Source organism: Podarcis liolepis (genome assembly GCF_965112155.1).
Source record: "Podarcis liolepis genome assembly, chromosome: 18".
Classification (NCBI taxonomy): domain Eukaryota; kingdom Metazoa; phylum Chordata; class Lepidosauria; order Squamata; family Lacertidae; genus Podarcis; species Podarcis liolepis.
Window position 1 is genome coordinate 3576515 of NC_139572.1, and position 22832 is coordinate 3599346.

A 22832-nucleotide genomic window follows, 5' to 3' on the forward strand; every position below is an offset into this window, starting at 1 on the left:
CAGCCTGTCTCTTTAGGGAAGCTTTTAATGGTTGTTGGTTTTTTTTAAACTTTTATTTTGCTTTAAACAGGTACATATAAATATAGACAACCAAAATGACAAAGGAAAATTCCTTAATAGTAATGAAAAAACCTACAAAAAAACTTCAAAAAATATCGAAGTACATGGCACAGAACATAAGCAACTATGGGGAAGATAAAAGAAAAGGAAAAAAAATAGAAAAAAAAGAAATAGGAAGATGTGCCAAAGCAGGAAAGCTCATCTATTGTACACTTCCGTCAAGCTAACAACAGATCATTATTCTTATCAAAAATGTTTGATGCATTACTGTATTTTAATATTTGGTTGGAAGCCACCCAGAGTGGCTGGGGAAGCCCAGCCGGGTGGGCAGGGTATAAATAATAAATTATTATTATTATTATTATTATTATTATTATTATTATTATTATTATTATCAAGAGACAATGCAGGAATGCGCCATTGGGAGTGAAGTCAAACTACTTTGGACTGGCAGCGGCGAATTATTGGTCTTTCAAAATTTCAGCAGCGCTTTGCGCGGTGGGAAAATTCAGTGTCCTCTCTCACTTATTGTTCTCGTTCACTACATTCTAGTTTACAAGTGCTCCTTTACAAACCTATTGCACTACCAAGTTTACTGTACAGTTGTGAAACGTGGGCCACTTATAAACGCCATCTCCCAATTCCTCGAAATCCAACTCCTCGAATTAATAATAATAATAATATTTTTTTTAAATACCCCCCCTCCCCAGCCAAGACCAGGCTCAGGACGGCTAAATCCAATTCCGTCAACGGCGTCTCCGAAATATTTTACACATCGCTTGGGAAGAAAGGTGAACTAATGCCAGTGTATTGGAAGAAGCAAAGCTCACCAATGTCAAAGTGATGATTCTTCAACATCAACTTCGTTGGACTGGTCATGATGTTCAGATGCCTGATGATCGTCTTCCAAAGCAACTGCTCTACTCCGAACTTAAAAATGGAAAGCTTAATGCTGGTGGTCAAAAAAAGAGGTTCAAAGACTCTCTCTCAAGGGAAATCTTTAAAAATGTAGTATAAACACCGGAGGAGTCAAAAGAAACTTGATCGGACTCCTGCCACCTTAGCAGCTGAGACCTTGGTGCTTGCGGCAGGACAGAGGTCAGTTCAGGTTGTGGCCGGTTCAGCCATCGGGGTCAAGACAAACCAGCATGCCGGTCATTTAAAGGAGCAAATTTCTTTTCCATATCTTTATTTTCTAACTCCTTCCTTTTTGCCTGTCATTGTGCTTAACTTCTTTTATCTTTTTCATTAATACGTATATTGATTTTCCAGTGTCCTCATTTCTTCCTCTAACTTTTTCATCTCTTCTTCTTGTTGTTTTTCCCCCAATTTACTGGATTCCCTAATCCTAATTCCCCTCACCACTGCTTTCATTGTATCCCATATTATACTTTGCCCGTTCTCATTAATCTCCCATATGTCTAATAATTCTTTCCCTATCTTATTTACTGTTTGACTGTTGCTGAAGATCCTCATATCTAACCTTCATCTTCTGGCTTTCTTATAATCTTCCTTTATTTTTAATACCATATTAACCAATGTGTGGTTGGTTACCTATATTATTCCAGGAGGGAAGCTTCTTAGGGCTTGGAAGAGCTGTTTGAAAAACTCACAGGCACCATGTCAAAGCGGGAGTCTGAAGCAACAGTTCACCAGGCGCCAAATGAACTCTTTATTCAAAGAAACCGAACAGCTCAGGCCTAGTGAGCGCAGCGTTCCGGTTAAGGTAAAGCTATATCCTCCAACATTTTTCTGATGAAAATAGGGATGTCCCATTCCATAACGATAATTTTACTATTTATACCCCACGCATCTTACTGGGTTGCCCCAGCCACTCTGGGCAGCTTCCAACATACTGTATATAAAAACGTAATTCACCATCAGATCACATAGCATGTCAATGGCTATAGCCTGCACCCAAAAAATCACGCACCCACTGTTTCATGGGGCCGCAATGGCACAAAAATGTGGTTACAAAGCACGGATCCACATGGATCCTCAGGATTTTTGCAACGGGCTACCCCAAACTCACCGTCAAATCACATATCATGTCTGTGGCCACAGCATGAACCACAAAAATCATACATCCACTGTTTCGTTCAGAATATTTTTTTTTCTTGTTTTCCTCTAAAAACTAGGTGCGTCTTATGGAGCAAAAAATACGGTACTAAAACATTAAACATGGAAAAAACAAAACTTCCCTATACGGCAGAGGTTTTCAACCTTTTTGAGTCCACGGCTCCCTTGACCAACTACATTCTTTCTACAGCTCCCTTGTGGGGCTCAGGAGCCCAGTTATGCCACCCCTTGTCTGCAGAGCTGGCAGCCCCTCACCCCTTTTTGAACATGCTCCCTTGTGGAGTGTCTCCTCAGCCTCCTCCCCTCTTGGGGGTCCTCTGGTCAGTTGTAGGCGTCACCCTTGGTCTCTGAGCTGCCCCCGCCACCCTAAAAAGAGGTGCCTCCTCACACTGCCCCACAGGGGCCTGGGAAGCACCCCCTGGCCAGCTCCAGAGGCACCACTCGCCTGTGGTACGCAGGGCTGCTGCAACAAACAGCTGTGCAAGCCTTTGAGAGGCAGAGATGCAAGAGGGCACCAGAGGAGGGAGGGAAGGAAAGAGGGACAGAGGCCAGAGTTGCCCACGGCACCTCTGATCATCATTCAGGGCACCCTAGAGTGCCATGGCACACGGGTTGAAAACCACTGCTATACAGGATTGCCTTCAGATGACTCAGGGGTCGGATAACTCCATACCCTCCCAGCACTTCTCTAATGAAAATGGGGGTGTCCTAAGGATAAGTGGGACATTCCGGATCAAATCAGAAACCGGGGGCAGCTTCTCTAAATCAGGGACGTCCCTGGAAAATAGGGACACGTGGAGGGTCGGAAATCTCCCCACTGCTGAAGAGGTCAATGTGACTTCCTTTCCGAGGGAAGCCTGCCCTGGCACCAGGCTGGGCGGTTCTGCAAGCAGATCCCCTGTTTGTGCATTGTAGGAGGGCTTCGCACCGGCTAAATTTAGTGCCTTTCCTACAGATCAGCAAAGCCAGGCTTTGAGCGAGAGACAGAGAGGGGTTGGGTTATGCCTGGAACCTAAGAGAAAGCCGCTAGCAAGTCCGTTCAGGGCGATGGGTGGGGAATCTCAAGCCTTGGGGCCCCAAATGCAGACTTCCAAGTCGACCTGACCTTCCAGATTCTTGCTGTAACACAGACCACACCCCTTAGCTGAAGCCACACCCCTCTGTCCAGGCCACACCCCTCACCAGCCTTGCTTTGCACATTCCTCAAGTGTTTTTGCCTGACCAAACTGTGTCCTGGCGTACCTCTGATAACCCCTCTAGCCTGATAGGATGGCAGATGGAGAAGGGTGATGTTGTAAGAAAAATACGGTTGATATGTGGAGATACAAAAGCCATCTTCTAATCTCTAAAGCAGAGCATTCCAAACTTTGGTGCAGTTTTTAGACGCGCATCATTTCATGACGCCGTAATTCAGTTTTTCTGGGGCGCGGGTGGCGCTGTGGGTTAAACCACAGAGCCTAGGACTTGCCGATCAGAAGGTCGGCTGTTCGAATCCCCGCGATGGGGTGAGCTCCCGTTGCTCGGTCCCTGCTCCTGCCAACCTAGCAGTTCGAAAGCACGTCAGAGTGCAAGTAGATAAATAGGTACAGCTGCGGCGGGAAGGTAAACGGCATTTCCGTGCACTGCTCTGGTTCGCCAGAAGCGCCTTAGTCCTGCTGGCCACATGACCCGGAAGCTGTACGCCGGCTCCCTCGGCCAATAAAGCGAGATGAGCGCCGCAACCCCAGAGTCATCCGCGACTGGACCTAATGGTCAGGGGTCCCTTTACTTGTACCTTTAATTCAGTTTTACCGGCAAACCTTTCCAGCGCTGGGAGGAGCCTTTAATTCAGTTTTACCGGCAAACCTTTCCAGCCCTGGGAGGAGCGCAGGGAGCGTATGTGTGACTGTGGCTACACACTGCCGCTGACACACTAAGGGGTTGTATGTTTATGTTGGGAACAGCCCTGCGATCCTCGCATGAAAGGTGGTATAAAAAATTAAATAATAACAACTACTCTGCATGCAGAGCAGAAGCTCTCAGCCACAGGTTGCAGTCTTTATCACGGCCACCATCATCCCTGTGGACTGACCCAGTTCCCTTTGGCAAATTACAGAACCCTAGACTTGGAAGAGGGACGCGGGTGGTGCTGTGGGTTAAACCACAGAGCCTAGGACTTGCCAATCAGAAGGTCAGCGGTTCGAATCCCCGCGATGGGGTGAGCTCCTGTTGCTCAGACCCTGCTCCTGCCAACCTAGCAGTTCGAAAGCACATCAAAGTGCAAGTTGATAAATAGGTCCCGCTCCGGCAGGAAGGTAAACGGCGTTTCTGTGCGCTGCTCTGGTTCGCCAGAAGCAGCTTAGTCCTGCTGGCCACATGATCCGGAAGCTGTACGCCGGCTCCCTCGGCCAATAAAGCGAGATGAGCGCCGCAACCCCAGAGTCGGTCACGACTGGACCTAATGGTCAGGGGTCCCTTTACCTTTAGACTTGGAAGAGGCCCCGAGAGTCATCTAGTCAAACCCTCTGCAGTGCAGGAATCCTTTCCTCCCCAAAGCAGCCCACGACCCTGCATTTAAGAGTCTCACGATGTACCAACTAAGCTGCCCTGCAGGCAATTGTTCCCTTCACCATCCCTGGAAGGAAGAACGGCTCCTCACCTTTCCTTCACATGTCGGGTCGTTGCACTAGGAAGCAGCAGAGGCATGCAGAACTTGCGCTGCTGATGTAAATGACATATCTCAGCATTTAGCAGAGGCAAAGGCGAGGGAGAAAGTGGCTGCCTTTAGAAAGACCTTTGTCCCATCTCCCTGACGTCTCCTCAGGAGCTAACTTCCCCCAGAAAGAGCCTGCCGGATGAGGCCAACAGTGACCTACTGAGCCCAGAATCCTGTTCTCACAGCGGCTAACCGATGCAACAGGAGCTGAGCACCCCCTGGCTGTTTCCAGCAACTGATACTCACCTCCCCATTAGGGCGCTGTGGGTTAAACCACAGAGCCTAGGACTTGCCGATCAGAAGGTTGGTGGTTCGAATCCCCGCGATGGACGGGGTGAGCTCCCGTTGCTCGGTCCCTGCTCCTGCCAACCTAGCAGTTCGAAAGCACGTCAAAGTGCAAGTAGATAAATAGGCCCCGCTCCGTCGGGAAGGTAAATGGCGTTTCCGTGCGCTACTCTGGTTCGCCAGAAGTGGCTTAGTCCTGCTGGCCACATGACCTGGAAGCTGTATGCCGGCTCCCTCGGCCAATAAAACGAGATGAGTGCCGCAACCCCAGAGTCGTCTGTGACTAGACCTAATGGTCAGGGGTCCCCTTTACCCCTTTTTATCCTCACAACAACCCTGCAGGGCAGCTCAGCCTGAGGGAGACTGGTTCCTCCGCGAGTTTCTCTCACAGATGAGGATCCCAACTCTGCTCTGTCCCAGGTCCCAAGCCTGTTTGCCACTATATGCACAGCACTCTCCCTTTAAGATCGCTGCTTGCGAGTGGTGCAACGACCCATTTTATTTATTTTTTTGCAGCGAATGTTGGCCTCCACTTTGAGAATCCTGGAAAGGGCTCACCCAGCTACTGGGAAGTTCTTCCTTGCAGGGGAAGCCGGTTCCCAGAAGGGGGTGGGTGGGGGAGGCTGGATCGATGGAGCTGGGCCTGCATCGCAGGAGAAACCTGAGCGCTCAAGAGAGTCGGTGCCGGTGGCGAGAGCCTCTACTGAGGCTGCTCCTGGGTTGGTTTGCATCTGCTGCAGCCGGCCAAATCCCCCCTTCCTCCTCCCAAGAGCCAGTCTGTCTGTCTCTCGCAAGAGGACACCGTGTCCCGCGGAAAACCCTTGACAGACAGCTGCCCTGGCAGAACTGAAGGCCGGCAAGCTCTGAAGTGGCTTCCCCAGATAGATTTTGTGGAGCACTTTGAGAGAAGCAGTGACGTTCTTATCACCAGGAGTGCCAGTGTGGCCCTGTGGCCCTGGGTGCATGGCCCTGGCACCGAAATTTGCGGGTGCCCAGGCCCCAGGGAGTGGCAGACCCTCCAAGCGCCCCTATTTTCCAGGGATGTCCCTGACTTAGAGAAGCCCTCTCAGATTCCGAATTGATCCCTGTCCTCAGAAACCCAGCTTGCAGCTTCTGCTGTTAACGGAGGGAGAAGGAAGGGCAGCAACCTGCTGGTTCAGATAATGTGGGGAATTTCCAAAGGCGTAGGGAGAAGGGAAACAGAACAAAAATAAAAATAAAAAATCAGGGAAGTGGCTTCTCGTATGCCAAGCCTTCATTTCCACGACCTTAGGTCCAATCTAGCCAAACAGTGAACTGTGAAACAGACTGACTTGTACGTTGCTTATGAGCATTCCAGAGTATTCCCCTCCCTTGCTTATGAATATTCCAGACCCCTTGCCCTTAAATGTTCAGCTCCTGTTAAAACTAGACGAGCAAGTTTCTAGTCCCCTTTACTCGCGGAGATGTAAGGACAGACCCTCCAAGTGTCCCTCTTTTCCAGGGACAAATTATGGATTTACAGAAGCCGTCCTGGTTTCTGATTTGATCCCGGAATGCCCCGCTTTTCCTTAGGAATGTCCCTCTTTTCATCAGAGAAATGTTGGAGGGTCTGGAGTTATGTGACCCCTGCTCCCCTCGATCCAAGGAGATAAGTAACTATACAACCTTTAGAAGACATCTGAAGGCAGCCCAGTATAGAGAAGTTTTAAAAAAATGTTTAATGATTTATTACGTTGGAATAATAATAATTATTATGGAATGGACCTCTGAGCGTTAGGTCCAGTTGCGGACGACTCTGGGGTTGCGGCGCTCATCTCGCTTTACTGGCCGAGGGAACCGGCGTACAGCTTCCGGGTCATGTGGCCAGCAGGACTAAACCGCTTCTGGTGAACCACAGCAGCGCACGGAAACGCTGTTTACTTTCCCGCCGAAGTGGTACGTATTTATCTACTTGCACTTTGACTTGCTTTGGAACTACTAGGTTGGCAGGAGCAGGGACCGAGCAACGGGAGCTCACTCCGTCGCGGGGATTCGAACCGCTGACCTTCTGATCGGCAAGCCCTAGGCTCTGTGGTTTAGACCACAGCGCCACCTGCGTCCCTATTATGGAATAGGACATCCCTATTTTCATTGGGGGAAAGTTGGAGCATATGTAAGGAGAAGCGTGCCAGTAGGATCCTGGCCCACACTCTGCTTGGCCCCCAACTCTCAAATGAGGGCAACAGCCTCAGAGAACCACAGACAAAAGTCCCATGCCATTATAGAATCACAGAATTGGAGAGTTGGAAGGGACCACGAGGATAATATCGTCCAGCCCCCCGCAATTCAGGAATCTTTTGCCCAACGTTTACAAAAGAGGGGATTCTAAATATTCAAATAAACAGAATAAAACCATGTCAACAATATTAAAAGACTACTGTTTCCTTTTGTAGCTTCTGCCACTTCCTACTACAGCTTCAGGGCTGACAAAGGAGAAAGTGAAACTAAATTTTCGAATTCTAACTTCGTGTGGCGAGTAAACAAAAAGCTACTTCTGGATCCTCAGCTCAGAAGGAGCAGGTCAGAGAAGCCAGACTTCCCAGGTAAGACCCCCTAGGAGGGGAAGTAGGACGGGATCTACTGAAAGGTCTCTGGAGGATGATAGTTCAGTGGTAGGACCCCGGCCTGGAATGCAGAAGGATTCAGGCAGAAGGACCCAGCCGTGCTTAATTTATGCAGACTCATCGTTCTTGTTTTTTAATCTCTCATAACACTTTAACGACCCATTGTATAATGAAATAGATAAATAGCAAACTATAAATAATAATAAAATAGCAAATAAATAATCCATCAACAGGTTAACTTTATTTATTTCTATTCATTTATGTACAGTATTTATGGCCCACGCTTCAGTGGATGTTTTCAATCCCCGACTGGGGAAGTAATAAAAATAAATAGAGAAAAACAATAGTTACAAAACCAGACGGACAGGCCCATTAACCGACCAATTAACAATTCTGTCCTAAGGAAAGCTGCAAGGATATAAATTTAAATGTCCAATTTAACCTGACATTGTGAGTAATAAATTTAGTAGTAAAAACAATTCAAAAAGATTAAACAGCCAATGGCAACAACATGCCTACTGCTGTTGCTATATGCATAATAATAATAATAATGTCAATCAGTTGGAATGAATTAATCAGAATGAAATGAAATGATTAATGAACTAAGGTTTGTTTATCTATGTGGCAAGCCTGGGAAAAATTGGATGTTGTTTTTGTTGTTGTTAGTGGATGTTGTTGTTGCTTTCTTCCTTTCTATACATTTTAAAGAACGGGCAAGCTACGATAACCAAAACACAACTTTAATATGAAAACACAATTAAATTAAAAACAGGTTAAGGCAATTTAAAATTACAAAGTGCATTATTATTACTGACTACTGTTGCAGCCTAGATAAAAAAGAAAAATTCCCTGCGCGCGTTCCCTAAGCTTCATTCCGCCCACTCCCCTCGACTCCTCCCTATTCAGCTTAGCCACCCACTTCTATAAAGATAGCTAGATAGTAATAATAATAATAATTGATTAATTATACCCCGCCCATCTGTCTGAGTTTCCCTAGCCACTCTGGGTGGCTCCCAATAGATAGATAAGGTAAAGAGTGATGAAACACGTCCGGATTCCATTTGACAGCCGCCACATCCCGGGCGCTCCCTGTTCTCTACGTCACTCCCCACAACCCTCAGTTATTTGACGGCTGGGATAGCTCAGCTGGTAAGAGCGTGAGACTCTGAATCTCAGGGTCGTGGGTTTGAGCCCCATGTTGCATTTAAAAAAAAAAAGATTCCTGCTATTGGATTACTGTATTAGATTCCTGTTATGAGCTGATCTTTGGGATCTCTTCTGTGCGACCACCTAAGCGCCTCCCATCTGAAGCCCCACCCCCAGTCTATTGCCAAAGGGATCTCTCCAACTATAGAGATGGTACGTGGTGGAGAGATCGCCCCCCCCCCCGACCGGAAGTTGCTTGTAGTCCACAGGGGCGGGGGGGGGGGGAAATGGCCATCCTAAACTTCAGTTCCCATAATGCCTCGCAAGCGGGTCTTCTGGTCGGGGCTGATGGGAGTTGGAGTTCAGCCTGCGGGCTATTCCATGTATACTTGGGGTTTATCATATATAATCAGGCTTCCTCAAATTTAGCCCTCCAGATGTTGTAGGCCTACAACTCCCATGATCCCTAGCTAGCAGGGCCAGTGGTCAGGGATGATGGGAATTGTAGTCTCAAAACATCTGGAGTTTGAGGAAGCTTGTATATAATAACAATGTAGATTATTGCTCTATAAGATATTATAGATATGTCGCCAGATGTCAAAAAAATAAGCAACTACCTGACTTTTAGAAGACATCTGAAGGCAGCCATGTTTAGGGAAGCTTTTAATATTTGATGAATTATTGTATTTTAATATTTTGCTAGAAGCCGCCCAGAGTGGCTGGGAAAACCCAGCCAGATAGGCGGGGTGTAAATAAAATATTATTATTATTATTATTATTATTATTATTATTATTAAAGCACACAAATCTACAAAAGATATAACACAGAGATATACATAACGTGCAAATGTAGAGGAATTTTGTATATATTATAAAAGGTATTAACGTCACAATAATGTAGATAAATAATATAATAATGTCAGGTGCCATAAGAAAGTTGCAGAGATAGTGCAGGATAGTACACACCCCGGAAATGATCTCTTCCAGCTTCTGCCTTCTGGAAGGTACAGGGTTATAAAGACTAGGACTAGCTGCTTGAAAAAGAGTTTCTACACAAATGCAATTCTGGTTCTAAACACAGCATAAGGGGTCTCTGTAGTATAGTGTATTTTAAAATGGGGTTTCAGAGTTTTGAGGGGTTTTTGAATGTTTTATGTAGTTTTTCAATTTCATTGTTCTGCATGGGACAATGACAATAAAGATATCGTATATCGTAGAGTAATTTTGTATATATTATAAAAGGTATTAAGGGTCGCGGGTGGTGCTGTGGGTTAAACCACAGAGCCTAGGACTTGCCGATCAGAAGGTCGGCGGTTTGAATCCCCGCAATGAAGGGGTGAGCTCCCGTTTCTCAGTCCCTGCTCCTGCCAACCTAGCAGTTCGAAAGCACCTCAAAGTGCAAGTAGATAAATAGGTACCACTCCAGCGGGAAGGTAAACGGCGTTTCCGTGCGCTGCTCTGGTTCGCCAGAGGCGGCTTAGTCCTGCTGGCCACATGACCCGGAAGCTGTACGCTCCCTTGGCCAATAAAGTGAGATGAGCACCGCAACCCCAGAGTCGTCTGCGACTGGACCTAACGGTCAGGGGTCCCTTTACCTTTTTAAACATTTTGCTGGAAGCCGCCCAGAGTGGCTGCGGAAAGCCAGCCAGATGGGCAGGGTATAAATAAAATATTATAATTATTACTATTATTGCGTATTATTATATACACAAATATAGAATAGATATATACATAACATACAAATGTAGAGAAATTTTGAATATATTATAAAAAGTATTAAAGTCACAATAACGTAGATAAATAAAAAAATACAATATGTATTTTTACAGTAGCCCTGCGCGACTTTCACATTCCATATTTATTTATTTTAAAAAACCAAGCCCCTCCCGCCTCCCCCAGCTTCCTCCTAACCAGGAGAAGCAACAGAATGTCCTGAGAAGAGAGGGAGGGAACCCGGAAGTGTCGTCACAGCTCGGCGGCCCCTCCCTCCCGCTCCCTTTTTCCGGGACCGGAAGTCCGCGCCCGCCTCCTGCAAGATGGCGAACCCGGAAGTCGGCGAGAGCCCGAGCCAGCCAGCCGAGGGGAGCCGGGAGCCCTGAGCTCGGGCTGAAGCGGCGGCAGCGGCCGCCTGGCCTGGCTCCTCGCCTCCGTGCCGGCCTTCAGGCGCGTTACTCGGGAGGAGGAGGAGGAGGGCGAAGTCAAGGTGAGAGCGACCCCCTCCCCTCCCCCCTCCCCGGCCCCTCCCACTCCAGTGACGTCAGCAACGCCCCCTCAAGCCAGCCCCCCACCTGCCCGCTCCCTGCGCCCCTTCCAGCTGAGCTGCTCCCCTTTCCCTCCCTCCCCAAGCCACTCCCCTTTACCGACGTCACTACCCCCAGCTCAGCCTCCTCAACCCCCAACTTGTATTGGGGAGGGGGTGTCTGTCCTCCCCAGCTTGTCCCCTTTCCCCAAATCCTAGTCCTCTCTCGGGTCCCATGGGGAGGGGATGGATTGGCAGCTGGAAGGCAGCCCCCCTCGTTTCCCCTTCTCCCCACCCCACAACTCCTCTTTTTTGGGGGGGTTATTCCAAGGAGGGAGCAATTTGGGGGTTGTATTTTTGGGGGGGTATAGGGGAGCCCAAGGAGAGTCCCTCTCCTCCCGCTCTTAAAGGTGGATTGGTTTTGGGTTGGTGGGGGCTTTCCTCCTAAGGCTTTCTGCTTTCCCGATGGGAAGGGTGGGGTGAGTTCATCCCCCAAAGATGTGTGTGTGAGAGAGAGAGACACCCCCATTTGCACTGTAACTTTAACGATCCTGGGGGGTCCTTTACCTTTTACCTGACTCTAAAGCAATCCATCCCTGCTCCCTCCCCAAAAAGAGTCAGGAGCTGTGCTTTGAGTTGTTAGGGGAGCCGGTCTCTCCCCATGTGGTGCTATGGTTCCCGAAGCTCCCTGAGAAGAGGGGTGGGTTGTTAAACCTTTGTAGTTTTGTTGGGGGGGGGTTGCTGTCGTGAACTACAGCTTCCAGGAGCTCCCTGTGGAGGAAGCCGGGACGGTTTGCAGCGGCATGATACCGCTTCCATGGTTGTTCCGGCCAGTAGATGGTGTTGTGGTGGCGGGAGGGTCAAGCCGGACAAGTTTTATTCCACCTCTCCACAAATTTTCACTTGTTTCTGTTCACTAATCCAGCACCCCCCTGTGTTTCATTTTTGTGTGTGTTCCTTCCTGCTTCCCCTTGTGGTTCCCTCCGTTTCCTCTTGCTTCTCCCCAGATTGGGGGGGACGACGACTGGTGGTCGAGGGACCTCCATGGAGGACTTGGGGGATAAAGCTGCTTCTTCGGAAATCGAATACACACCTGTCGGTGTGCGTTGTTACATCATATATATGTGTTTTTTTTAAAAGCAAAGAACTCTGCTTCGACAGAGAGGTTGGGAAGCAAAAATGGGGTCTTAACTAGTTCAACCACCCCTCCAGTACAGTGGTACCTCAGGTTAAGTACTTAATTTGTCCCGGAGGTCCGTTCTTAACCTGAAGCATCACTTTAGCTAATGGGGCCTCCTGCTGCTGCCGCGCCGGCGGAGCACGACTTCTGTTCTCATCCTGAAGCAAAGTTCTTAACCCGAGGTACTATTTCTGGGTTAGCGGAGTCTGTAACCTGAAGCGTATGTAACCCGAGGTACCACTGTAATTGGAATGGGAGGGGGCAACAGGCTTCCTTCATAGAATTCTAGAATTGTAGAGTTGGAAGGGTCATCTAATTCAACCCCCCCTGCAATACAGGAATGTGAACTTACTTCCTCTCATCCACCCTATTTCTTTCTCCCCACTCACCCTCCAACCCCTCCTTATTGGTCAGTGGCCGGAGAAAGAGACCTTCCACACATCTTATCTCTGAGCCCTTCCCGCCTGCGCCTCGTTTTTTCTCCCCTCTTCAGACTCCTGTATGGGGGGGTGTCTCCTGCAGAAGGACGGCAATCCTCTTCTCTAATGGTTCTGTCACCCTCTGCATCCTGACCTCCCTCGTCTGAACGAGAAGGGGGCAGATTCCCTTGGCTTCCTGGAGACGTATCGCTTCCGCTTGTTCCCAGATCGCAAGAAGATGTACAGGAGAAGATGGACTTTTCTCCTCTCTCTCTCTTTTGTGATTCATCCTCTTACTTATAGCGTTCCTGGAAGCAGAACTCTGACCCTGTCCTGGTTATCTCTGTCCTGATGGAAGCGCAGTTCCTCCCACCTGTTGAGTGGTTTCTCAGCAGGGGTGTTTTCTTTATGAGACCAATTGCCCAAATGTCCTTTTTCCGCACGCTGGGACAGAGACCTCTCAAAATACAAGCCGTTCCTTTTTTAAAATAAAAAATCCTTGTCAAGCTTCCAATCCACAGGCCAAAGGGTCGGAGGGGTCAGCACTTTTGCCCTTCGGGTCTTGAGGCCAGGACTGGTTAGAGATCTGAACAAGCCCCCTCACTCCTCTGCTGATCAGAGTTCTCACTGGGGCAGGTTCTCCTTAATGACGGCCAGCTTCCCTGGTCCCACGGAAATGGGTCCCCCTGTTTGCCCGTACAGTGGTACCTCAGGTTAAGAACTTAATTTGTTCTGGAGGTCTGTTCTTAATCTGAAACTGTTCTTAACCTGAAGCACCACTTTAGCTAATGGGGCCTCCCGCTGCTGCCGTGCCGCTGCTGCACGATTTCTGTTCTCATCCTGAAGCAAAGTTCTTAACCCTAGGTACTATTTCTGGGTTAGTGGAGTCTGTAACCTGAAGCGTATGTAACCCGAGATACCACTGTACTTGGCCTGGCCCCGAGTTTCTGGAAGCCGGCTAGACAGGGGAAGGAGTTTGTGTTGCCCTCAAAGACTTGTGCATGGGGCTGGCCTGCTGCCTCCGAGGAGTCCCCCTTCCGCCTGTCAGAATAGCGAAGATACCACTTCTTCTTCCTTAAAGAAACACTAGACTCTTCTTTCTTGCGGCTGTTCCTTCCCCTCGTCTACTTCCTCCTCCAAGAGAAGGCTGTAGTTCTGCGGCAGAGCACCTGTGCTGCATGTAGAAGACAGGGCTGCTTGAAGCTGACTTAGCTTGGTGTTCTCTGCACTCCTCAGCTGTGGCTTTCCAGGATTTCAGATCGGGAGCCTTTCCCCGGCCCTCCCTGGAGATGCCGGGGATTTGAACCCGGGACCACGCTCTCCCACTCAACTGCACCCCTTGCCTCCACCTCAATAAGAGTTAGATTTGCCAGGAGGGTTTGCTCCCCGCTGTACATAACTTTCCTGTCGTTTCTCCCCTGCCCCATGGCTCCTCCTTTGAGATCCTTCCCCCCCCCCCTTTTTTGAAAGGTGCGGTGATTACCGTATTTTTCGCTCCATAAGATGCAGCAGACCACAAGACGCACCTAGTTTTTGGAGGAGGAAAACAAGAAAAAAAAAATATTCTGAATCCCAGAAGCCAGAACAGCAAGAGGGATCGCTGTGCAGCGAAAGCAGCAATCCCTCTTGCTGTTCTGGCTTCTGGGATAGCTGCGCAGCCTGCATTCGCTCCATAAGACGCACACACATTTCCCCTTGCTTTTTAGGAGCAGAAAAGTGAGCCTTCTAGAGCAAAAAATGTGGTAATTGGTTGGAAATCTCCAGTGAATTAGCACCCCTGTAGTAAGCACAGCTGTTCTGATTCATTTCCTGGAGTGCCTTCCTTAAAAGGAGCCCACAACACCCCCTCTGGCCAAGGGTGTGGCCGAGCCTTGCTAGCAGCCTGATGCCCTGAAGGCAGCTGGCTCTGGGGTGTGGCAGGCCAGCTCTTTCGAAAGCCGATTTGCCGCGTGCGGGGACACCAGGCGTGCCGCAAACTCCTGACCTCTTCCTGGGCTGTTGCGACATGCTTTGGCATCTGCGTGGCCCAGATTTTGAAACGGGGCCCGCTGACGTTCCTGCGTTGCGGGGGGTTGGGCTACATGACCCGTGGGGTCCCTTCCAATGCTATGATTCTGGGACGCTGCCCCAGTTTTGCCTTCCAGCCTGGAAGGCTTAAGCTTGCTAGGCTCCCTTATAGCCGAGCCGTGCAGACAGCATTAGGAGGAATATAGAAAGCTACAGATAAATTGCAAACAGATTGAAACCTCGGCAGGATTATTGTAATAACCTGCAATTTCACAAGAGCATATGTTTAAAGAAGATGAATATATGGAACAAACTAAGTTAATTTGGATATGCTGAAGGTATTAAAAAGTTAATTTAAGGAGCCGCAGAAAGTGGGGGAAGGAAGTCAGGTTTTGAAATGTTAAAATGATTGTAAAATCAGTCAAATGCATAAATCTGAAAAGTACCGTATGTAGGAATATAGAAAGCTGCCTAAGTGACGTATGGCTGCCTCTTGTGGGAGTGAGTCCCTTAAGCTAATTAAGTTTAGTCTGAAGATGTACTTTTGCCTCCTTCTTCTGGTTCACCAGACCTCCTTCGTGGAATGTTTTCTTTCCTTCTGAGTTTCCTTGTATATCTTGCTCTTCCTCTATTTTAGGGGGTTGGACTAGATGACTCTTGATACCCCTTTCCAGCCCTGCAGTTCTATTATTCTGTGAGGTCAGGACGACGTGCATGGTTCTGTGCAATCCATGCATGGGGGAGACACCAAAGGAGACCCTCCCTTTGGAGATGGAACGAGGGCATCAGCTAGCCCACTTGTGCTAACATTATAGTCTTAACGGGAATGGTGTTGTAACTGGGGGGAGGATATTGTTTATTTGGGGTGGGGCTGTTTTAAATTGTTCTTAAGTGTTAGTACAGTCATACCTTGGTTTTTGAACAACTTAGTTCTCGAACATTTTGGCTCCCAAACGCCGCAAACCTCCCGGAAGTGAGTGTTCCAGTTTGCGAACGTTCTTTGGAACCCGAATGTCTGAAGGGGCTTCCGCGGCTTCCTGCAGCCAATCAGAAGCTGTGCTTTGGTTTCTGAACGTTTTGGAAGTCGAACGGACTTCTGGAACGGGTTCCGTTCAACTTCCGAGCCTGTATTTTGCATTTTTTTGGTTCTCTAAGGCTATACTACTACATCCTACTATACTACATATACTAAAAAGGTAAAGTGACCCCTGACCATTGGGTCCAGTTGTGACCGACTCTGGGGTTGCGGTGCTCATCTTGCTCTATGGGCCGAGGGAGCCGGCTTTTGTCTGCAGACAGCTTCCAGGTCATGTGGCCAGCATGACTAAGCCGCTTCTGGCGAACCAGAGCAGCACACAGAAACGCCGTTTACCTATTTATCTACTTGCACTTTGACGTGCTTTCAAACTGCTAGGTTGGCAGGAGCAGGGACCGAGCAACGGGAGCTCACCCCGTCACAGGGATTCGAACCTCCGACCTTCCGATTGGCAAGTCCTAGGCTCTGTGGTTTAACCCACAGCGCCACCTGCGTCCCTACTACATATACTATGTAGTACTACTACATATACTACACCCTTTTAAATGCGTTTGTGGAAGGGAGCTTCTTGTTGTTTTCATTTTGACCATTCCCTTATGTTTTGAACCACCCAGAGCTCTTGTGATGAAGGGCAGTAAATAAATCTTAATAATATCCTCTGAACAACTCTGCGAAGTAGGTTAGGCCGAGCGTAGGAAGCTGACCAAGGATTGCCCAGTGAGCAGAGTGGGATTGGAACTAGGGACCTCTGGGATATCATAAACGCTGGCGGGTGTTTCTGAGCCTGCGCCCTTGCTTCGACACGAAGGAACTTGCAGCCAGCCTCCTCCACGTAGCCAGGATTAGGCGCTGGGGTCCCTGTGGCTTCTCTTCAGGCTTGAACCCATCGCGCGTCTTCTTTAGAAAATCAAGTCATCACGTCTTATCTGACTCTTCTCCCTGCGAGGGTTTGACGCCACTGTCAGCAAAACCAGCAAATCTGGCTCTCTTCAGCCCTAGGGCAGGGCATGGAGAAACCCTGGATTTTTCAGCAAACTATCGGCATGCCTCTTTTCTCTTGCCGGAGGCAGGCCTTCTCTGCACGACACTGGGAACTGAGTTTACCCGAGGTTTCTTTTCTTCACGGCGCAGGGAGCCGAGCGCCTTAGCTGCTGACAACTCCCCGGGAAGGTTTCGTTGCAAGAGAATAATTGAGGTGTGCGGAGGGGGACTCCTTTGAAGGCGGGTCAGGTGTGTTGAATGTTGACTTTGGCAAGGAGGCCCCGATACGCTCGGGAGAAGCTCTGAGCTGCCTGCCCCAACAGAAAAGCAGGTTCCAGGAGGAGCGTCACGCGGGGAGAGATCCCTTGCGCCGTTGGGGCTCGCGGATCTCGGCGGCTGCAGGGATGTTTGGGCTCGGCGCGGCTTTCATGAAACGGCCGGGGCAACTGAGGAAACGGACGGTATGCAGTTTTCTTTCAGGTCTTGGCGTGGGTTAGGACTCCTCGGTGGCAGGTTCTGGGGGTTCGTACCCATCCTTTCAGAATGTGGGGGATTCCAGGCACCTGGGAGCTTTTTCTGATGGGGACGTAGGATGCCCCTTGCTGTCAACCCAAAGCCGTTGGGTCCATTTGGTTCAGTATTGCCTGCGCTGACTGGCAGCGGCTTGCCAGGACTTCATGCAGCAGGTTCTTTCCCCAGCCCTCCTGGGAAATTGAACCCTGGACCGTCTGCATTCAAAGCAGGTGGCCTGCCATGGAGCTGTAGAATGGAGCCAGACTCCAGTCCTCGTGGCTTTGAACGAAATAAATAGGAATGTAAGAGACTGCATTGTTTTTAACACTTGATTGGGAGCCGCCCAGAGTGGCTGGGGAAACTCAGCCAGATGGGTGGGGTATAAATAATAATTTATTCTTATTATTATCCTATCCCCCAAAGGAGAATCATAGAATTGTAGCATTGGAAGGGAACTCCAAGGCTCATCCAGTCCAACCCCCGAAATGCAGGAATCTGAGTCCCTACCTGTATACCTATGACTTTATTTCATCTGATCCATCCACTGCAATTATTAGGTTTGCAGATGATACCACCACAATGGGTCTAATTACAGGTGGAGATGAATCAGCGTATAGGGAGGAGGTTCAAAAAGTCTCCACATGGTGTCTAGAGAACAACTTGCACCTAAATAGGAGGAGATGGTGTTGGACTTTCAGAGAAAGAGAGGGGAACTAGCCCCTTTGTATATCGGGGGGACTATGTGGAGAGAGTCTCTTCCTTTAAATTCCAGGGAGTTTACCTTAGTGAAGACCTCACTTGGAAATTCAATACAACCCAGGTGGTTAGGAAGGCCCGACGGAGACTCCCATTTCCTCAGGGTCTTGCGAAAGGACAATGTCAAACAAAAATTGATCATCTCCTTCTACCGGGCCACAATAGAAAGTGTCCTTCCATACTGTATTACAGTGTGGTACACTGGTTTGACAGCCGCGGACAGGAAGTCCCTACAGAGGGTGGCGAATACAGCACATGGCATCATGGGCTGTCCCCGGAGTTCGCTAGATGACATCGCAGGAGACCGCTGCCTCAGGAGAGCGAGGCAAATTCTTAGGGACGACTCACACCCTGGCCAGCACTTCTTCAATTTCCTATCTTCGGGTAGGAAATACAGAAGTATAGTGAGCCACACCAACAGGTTAAAGAACAGTTTTTATCCGTGGGCTGCTGAATGGAAAAAATAGTGGTGCAATTGACTTCTGACAAGCACACAGAGCACGAACAAGACTGAGTGTATGGGGGGGGGGGGGCTTGTTTAATTTCACTGCACACAGGTGGTGTAGTGACAATAATTAAATTATTATTATGCTCAACACGGAGCTGGAACCCAGGGCCCTGAGATTAAGAGTCTCATGTTCTTAAACTCATGGCACATCCAGCTCAGAAACATCTGTACTGACGGGATGTGACTCTCCAGGGTTTCAGGCAAGGGACCTGCATTTATATATGCGTTACGTCTGTTGGCATCTGTCAGTCTCCAGAGACAGTGGTGCACACCTCCGGGGGTGAAGTCAAACAGCTGTGCTAGCAGTAATGACGTGATCTCCCTGTACAGTGGTACTTCTGGTTACGTACTTAATTCGTTCCGGAGGTCTGTTCTTAACCTGAAACTGTTCTTAACCTGAAGCACCACTTTAGCTAATGGGGCCTCCTGCTGCTGCCGCGCTGCCGGAGCACGATTTCTGTTCTCATCCTGAAGCAAAGTTCTTAACCCGAGGTAATATTTCTGGGTTAGCGGAGTCTGTAACCTGAAACGTATGCAACCTGAAGCGCATGTAACCAGAGGTACCACTGTATTCATTGTACGCTGCCCACCTGACTCTGTCATGGATACTTTAGTTGAGATTCCTGCTTTGCAGGATATTGGACCAGATTATCCTCAGGGGGTCCCTTCCAACTCCACAATTCTGTGGTCCTATGATTCTCATTCCCTGGCTTCATCCTGCTCTAGCTGCTGCTGCGGTGACGGTATTTGCAACCGGAGCTCGAACGATGGAAAAGTCGAGGAAGAGGCGGTGTGACAAAAGTTTGCAGAATCATGTAGGGCAGAACTCGCGGCCTTCCAGTGAAGCTGAGCGTTGGATGATTCAAGATGGGATATAAAAAGAAGTCTTCTTCATGCAGCACAGAATTAAATTCTGGAACGCTCTCCTGCGGGAGGCAGCTGATGACCACCAACCGGGACGGCTTTAAAAGACGATTAGACAAAAAGAACGCCAAACCTGAGGGAGCCTGGTGCAGATAAACCTTTTCTGGATTTCACATCTTGCATGATTTCTCCCCACCCCATAATCACAATGTTCTGTAAATGAAAGTACCAGCGGCCCAGTGTTAGAAACTCAGATATATAATGCAATTGCCAAATGACACCTTAAACCTAGGTTAAGGTCGCACAACGCAACAGAATGTCTAGGCACCAGGGTTTTTTGTGTGTGTGCAATGAAGTTTGTTGTTGTTTATTTCCTTTCTATATGTTTTAAAGAACAAATCGCCATGTGGTTTACAGCACATTAGTAAAGGTAAAGGGACCCCTGACCATTAGGTCCAGTCGTGACCGACTCTGGGGTTGTGGCGCTCATCTGGAACTCCCTGCCTATTGACAAGCGCCTTTCCTGTTCTCTTTTGGACACTTGCTAAACACATTTTTGTTTAGGCAAGCCTACCCCAGTGCTCACTGGAAGGACAGATCCTGAAGCTGAGGTTCCAATACTTTGGCCACCTCAGGAGAAGAGAAGACTCCCTGGAAAAGACCCTGATGTTGGGAAAGATGGAGGGCGCAAGGAGAAGGGGACGGCAGAGGACGAGATGGTGGGACAGTGTTCTCGAAGCTACCAGTGTGAGTTTGACCAAACTGCGGGAGGCAGTGGAAGACAGGAGTGCCTGGCGTGCTCTGGTCAAGGAGGTCACCAAGAGTCGGACACGACTAAATGACTAAACAACAACAACAACAAATGCATGAAGGGGTTACAGCTTAGAGAAGCCATCTCACTTTCTGACTTAATCTTGGAATGTCCGTATTTTCCTTAGGACGTCCAGAGAGAGATTTACTTTCTTGGGCTCCATGATCACTACAGAAGGTGACAGCAGGCACGAAATTAAAAGATGCCTGCTTCTTGGGAGGAAAGCAATGACAAATCTAGACAGCATCTTAAAAAGCAGAGACATCACCTTGCCAACAAAGGTCCGTATAGTTCAAGCTCTGGTTTTCCCAGTAGTGATGTATGGAAGTGAGAGCTGGACCCTAAAGAAGGCTGATCGCCGAAGAATGGATGCTTTTGAATTCTGGTGCTGGAGGAGACTCTTGAGAGTCCCATGGACTGCAAGAAGATCCAACCTCTCCATTCTGAAGGAAATCAGCCCCGAGTGCTCACTGGAAGGACAGATCCTGAAGCTGAGGCTCCAAGACTTTGGCCACCTCATGAGAAGAGAAGACTCCCTGGAAAAGACTCCCTGATGTTGGGAAAGATGGAGGGCACAAGGAGAAGGGGACGACGGAGGACGAGATGGTGGGACAGCGTTCTTGAAGCTACCAACATGAGTTTGACTAAACTGTGGCAGTGGAAGACCCACACTGGGATCAATTCCCGCCCGGAAACCAATCTCCCCACTGTGGAAGGACGTTTGGATCCAGAACTGGCTTCCACAGTCACTTACGGACCCACTGTTAAAACCGTGTTTATGGAAGACAATCTTACCTGGCTACGAGGGATCGCCACAGAAGAAAAACCTTTCAATAAAAGCCTAAGATCAGACCGTTTAGTCCCTTTTCTCTACACTAAAAAGAAGAAGAAGCTGCAACCGTTCCTTATCGTGGGGGGATCCCTACAAGGGATTGCGAAAGAAGAAGAAGCATGGGAAACGAGCTTTGCGTGAAAAATGAGCTTGGCGTGAGAACTCGCTGGCCGGGCTATAAAACTTGAAGTGCCCGGTCTTCGGATAAAGCTCACCCCCTGCGACTTTTAGCACCCGGTGTATTGGCGTTTGCATTAACAAAGAAAACTCCAGGGAGGCGTCTCGGATTTACGCTGCTGCTAAACGGCATGGAATATTGGGCTTGGGTGTTCTTGCCTGCAGATGGGAACCCTGACAAGAAAGCGATGCCTCTGGACTTGGTCTTGCAAGGGATCTGCTTGTTATGTAGGAATCAGGGTGGATTAAATGATTAAAAAAAAATAAAATTTAAAAAATCAGATTTTTTTATTAAATCAGATTTTTTAAATTTAAATCGGATTTTTTTATTTAAACTGCCTTTCTTAAATTTAATTTGGATTTTTAAAATTAAATGCTTTGGGAGGAAAAACCTTTCTATTTAAGTTACATTATAGTCGAAAGGCTATTCATCAGGAAATAAGGATTTTAAAAAAGTTTTTCATGTGTGCTAAAACTCAGTCTTAAGGTGTGTGGGGGTTTTTTTTTAATTGTTTAACCACATCAGTTAACAAACATGGATACATACGCTATAATGCTATTGTTTTAGTTAAATAAATTGCTTAAATTGTTGTTAAGGAAATGATTATTTTTCTCCTTCCAATAAAGCACAGCAGAAACGTTGTCCAAATATAAACAGTTAGCTTATTAAACCTCACAGTAGTTTCTTAGTAGTATATAACCAAATCAGTAATTTTCGATATAACCGTAAAAACTTCTCTGGAAATTTATTATTCCAAAAGCGAAACATTTGCCTGGTTGTAAATCTTAAGATGATACCAGTAAGAATGAGTCTGTAAAAAGAAAAACAGATTTAAATCAAGTCTTAGTGACTAGTCATTTAAATCTTGATTTAAATCAACTCCACCCTGGTAGGAACCCTCTAGCTGCAAACCTTCCATCGACTGCTAACTGATGTGGGGCATTTGTAGGGCGCAGGGAAGCAGCTTTTGCTCTGGGCGTTCTGCTTTGTGTTTGCGCGACCGAAACGGAGAACAAGGACTGGATAAGCAAAGGTGATCAGGTACTCGATGGGAAACACCAGATAGGGTGTGGTCCGACGGGGGCTGACTCACTGGAACTGAATTCTCCTCCCACCATGGCATAATCCTGGAAAGTTGTGGGCACCTCTTGATGTGGCTGATTGGCAGCGAGATCAGGGCAGGCAGGAGGAAGTGTGCTTTTAAAATAACCAGCAATTAACCAACGGGGGTTGGCTGCCAGGACGTGTTTGCGATTGGCGCTACCTTAGATGACTTTTCTCAAATAGCGTGAGAGAAAGGAACAGGCCGATTCGTGGTGGTCTCTGGGCAGCTCGGTCTCCTCTGGTGCCGTTGGCGGTGTTAGAAACTCAGGTGTACAAGCTAGGCGCCAAATGGCTCCTTAAATCAGGGTTGCGGTCGCCAAAATGTTGCCTCAAGTAAAACAAGGGTCTTGTTTTTCAAAGGATGGACTGACTGTGATGGATTCTCAGTTAAACATCCGGCTTAACTGCATCCCAGCTCCTGCCAACCTAGCAGTTTGAAAGCACGCCAGGGCAAGTAGATAAATAGGTACCACTGCGGCAGGAAGGTAAACGGCGTTTCCATGCGCTCTGGTTTCCCAACCCCTTACAACGCAGGAATCTCAGCGAGAGCATCA

At 48.2% G+C, this 22832-nt stretch overlaps 1 protein-coding gene and 1 long non-coding RNA gene across 4 annotated transcripts in view; one reads left to right on the forward strand and one right to left on the reverse strand.

Moving 5' to 3' along the window:
* The window catches only part of LOC310697629, a 305101-nt gene that overhangs the window by 111010 nt on the left and 171259 nt on the right, over positions 1-22832 (reverse strand). The window contains exons 2-3 of the long non-coding RNA XR_014521115.1: positions 3985-4576; positions 3763-3938 (exon numbers count right to left, since the gene is read on the reverse strand). This is a non-coding gene — a long non-coding RNA (uncharacterized lncRNA). The remainder of the gene's footprint in view (positions 1-3762; positions 3939-3984; positions 4577-22832) is intronic.
* The window catches only part of SBNO2 (strawberry notch homolog 2), a 97968-nt gene continuing 82669 nt past the window's right edge, over positions 7534-22832 (forward strand). The window contains exons 1-2 of one of the 3 annotated variants that reach the window (XM_083483615.1): positions 7534-7683; positions 10731-11053. The gene's annotated coding sequence lies outside the window, so the exon portion shown is untranslated. The remainder of the gene's footprint in view (positions 7684-10730; positions 11054-22832) is intronic. The other 2 variants (XM_083483616.1, XM_083483617.1) reach the window with 2 other exon arrangements.